The sequence below is a fragment of the Drosophila albomicans genome, chromosome 3 (assembly GCF_009650485.2).
Source record: "Drosophila albomicans strain 15112-1751.03 chromosome 3, ASM965048v2, whole genome shotgun sequence".
In the NCBI taxonomy this organism is placed as follows: domain Eukaryota; kingdom Metazoa; phylum Arthropoda; class Insecta; order Diptera; family Drosophilidae; genus Drosophila; species Drosophila albomicans.
This window is the reverse complement of record NC_047629.2, coordinates 8,248,866-8,252,234: the sequence shown is the minus strand read 5'-3', so window position 1 is coordinate 8,252,234 and position 3,369 is coordinate 8,248,866.

Below are 3,369 nucleotides of genomic sequence, written 5' to 3'. Positions count from 1 at the left end.
CATATAAATAAGATCAAGATTTGATAAGAATATTTATTCATTTTTAAGAAATACGGAACACACGAATTTCTATTTCTATTTGGATTTTCATTGCTAAACACCAGATAAAGTCTCATTGTAATACTGGTTTAATTTCAACACCTTCCTTTCAATCTCGAAGCGGTTTCAAGTGATGCAAAATGTTCAATTAGACTTCGACTTATGCACACAAATTACCAAAAGCGTCGAACAAATGTTAATGAAATATTTCACAAGCTGCGCAACGGAAATGCTAAATTTTCATATTATTATACGACCGTCGCATTGTTGATGCCGAGTATCGATGAACGTTGGGATATCGCTTGAACGTTGGGTCTGTCTCTGTCTCTGGACCGGCTGGCTGGTTGTCTTCGACTCTAACTGTTTCGACAAAGCAACAAATTAACATAATTGAACGCGGCAAGAGAGCACTGAGCACTGAGAACCAGTTGGCAGCGATTGGTTTGCTGCTTGCTTGGGTAATAGAATTACAAATTAAAGCGCACAAATTACCGAACCACGGATATCAATCCCGGGCCTTCCTCTGCCCCTCTCGCTCTCCCCCTCTCTCTCTCTTTCTATCACCCACTGAGCCAACGACCCCCACGAAGTGGTTGTTGTCTCTGTCACAGTCTCAATCTCAATCTCCGTCTCCGTTTCTCGTTTATGTAATACAAAATTAGAGTACATTTTGAATGATTGGCGTCTCTGAAACCGATCTGCAAAGCAAATGTGATGCCCCAATATAATCCCCCCACCGTAACATCCATCTAACATGTAGAGTTCCAGCTAATCGCAAAGATCTTTGAAATGAAAAATTACACTCATTCTATTCGAAAAACAATTCGAGTAAAAATTTCAATTATATTTTACGCACCTTTTTTGTATCATCAGTTATTGTGTATATTATGTTCAATATGCAATTTGACGTTAAATGTTTTAATTTCCTGTACCGAATGACATTTTAATGAAGCAGCTGCCAAAATATATAAAATCCACTCACAAAAAGGGCGCTTCTGAGTTTTGCAGGGCTTAATTTTACATGCGATTTTAATGCGTTTGCGATGTGGGACCCAACACGCAACGGAAGTTAATTAATAAAATATTAAAAGTTATTTATTATCATTTAAGTTAATTACGAGTTCGTTGCACAAGTCACGGAACGATTCCAGTTTTTGGGGCGACAGTTCCCTCAAAATGTAAAGAAAAAGCAACCGAAAACAAACTCATAATTCCTTTAAGAACTGAAAGGTAAAATACTTAATTTAACAATCTTCGGCACTTGAACTGATAGTTCATAGTGAGATAATCGAAACAAATAAATTGATATTTTAATGCATATTTATACCCGTTATCCATAGAAGGGAAATGTATAAATCAATGCCAACAGGAAATGCATATATTTTTAAGTGACAACAACCGAAGCTACATCACTATGTATGTACATATATTATATTATATATATATATACATATGTATATACATATGTTATAGCGATGACGCTATTTTGTCTTTATGCACCTTTAGAGTAAATGGAATATAAAAGATAGTGTTGAGAAAATGCAACTATACTAACTAAAAACAAGTAAGAAAGCTGCAGTCGAGTGTACTCGACTGTGAGATACCCGCTACCCATTTTGAATAAAAGCAATATATTTTGCGGTATTATTCTCAAAATATACCAAAATATACTGCAAAAATACTAAAAATATACCAAATGGTATATGTGGTATATCGATATAGTACCGCATTCAAAATATACCATAGACGGCACAATATACCAGATTGTCAGCCAAAGCAACTCAGACACCTACTAAGTAGGCATTTTTGCCCATACAAAAGTATTTCTTTAATAACTTCGACAATTTCTATTTGATCGCAACCAAATTTTCAGGGATCATAACTACTATAGTTATTACTGTATATACCAAAATTCGTAATTCTAGCTTTAAAACGCTTTAACGCTTGTTATTCGATTTTTTTTATTTGCAGGGGCGGAAGTGGGCGTGGCAAAAATTTGAAACAAACTTGATCTGCGTGCAAACATAACAAATGCTGTCGAAAAAAAATTATAGCTCTATCTCTTATAGTCTCTGAGATCTAGGTGTTCATACGGACAGACGGACAGACGGACGGGCGGACAGACGGACGGGCGGACAGACGGACAGACGGACATGGCTATATCGTCTCGGCTGTTGACGCTGATCAAGAATATATATACTTTATAGGGTCGGAGATGCCTCTACCTTCTACCTGTAACATACATTTCCTTCCGGCACAAAGTTATAATACCCTTCTACCCTATGGGTAGCGGGTATAAACAATAATGTTTTGGTAATTGGATAAAATACTTAGGAGTAATTTAACAAAACTGAAGTGTATAAATAAATGTTTATGCACAGGAGTAATTCAACAAAAAGTGAAGTATATAAATAAATTACAGAAAAGGTTTTAACGAACGAAATAACATAGTTGCAGAAGCTTATATGCTATAGTAGGCATTCTGGTATATTTTTCAATGTTAGTGTATTTTTTATGTAATAGTATAATATATTACCAAGTAACCAAAGCAAAAATTGTATACAAATAAAATTAGCTAGAAAGCAACAATCCAATTCGTAAATGAGTTTTTCAATATCAATATTGATATTATTTAAAATGCTTTCTAATTTATTTTATGTGGATAAAATTGATTATAAAACTACTAACGACTAACATTTGCAAATGATAATAAACTAAAATCTAATGCAATTACAGCTTGCCTTTGCTTAGATGCCAAATGAGTAAGGTACATATCATTTCATTTGTATTTAAGTCTATGCAAATTAAAAAAATTTTGATGAATAAAATGACTCGATTGACTTTCTTCTAGAGCATCTTATGTTAGCTCAATCAATAAGAAAAACAATTTTTTGTTTAATGTTATGTATTGCATTTTATTGTATATCTGTCCATATTTAAGTTCTTTATGAAATCCTGTAAGCAAATAAATCAAATAGCAGTAGTAGAAGTAAAAAATACCAAGTATTATATACTTTTTGTACAACAATATAATTCCATACTGATTATTATATGATTTCTTTTATTGATAGTTTTTATTCTGCAGTCAATAATGTTCAGCTTGTTTTCATCAATTAATAAATAAAGCTTCTATAATCCATTCAACAAAAGACTTGCATTTGTTCAGCTAACCTGCAGTTGGCAACCCTTTTTACGTAACCTGCCCAAACAAAAGGAACCACACTCCTTTGGTAGGGCCATAATAACTCATTTATACGAGAGCCTACGTACATGCCTCATCGCCGTCCGAAGGCAAACTGATAAAACGTGCAAGAATGGCAAGCAGCATGC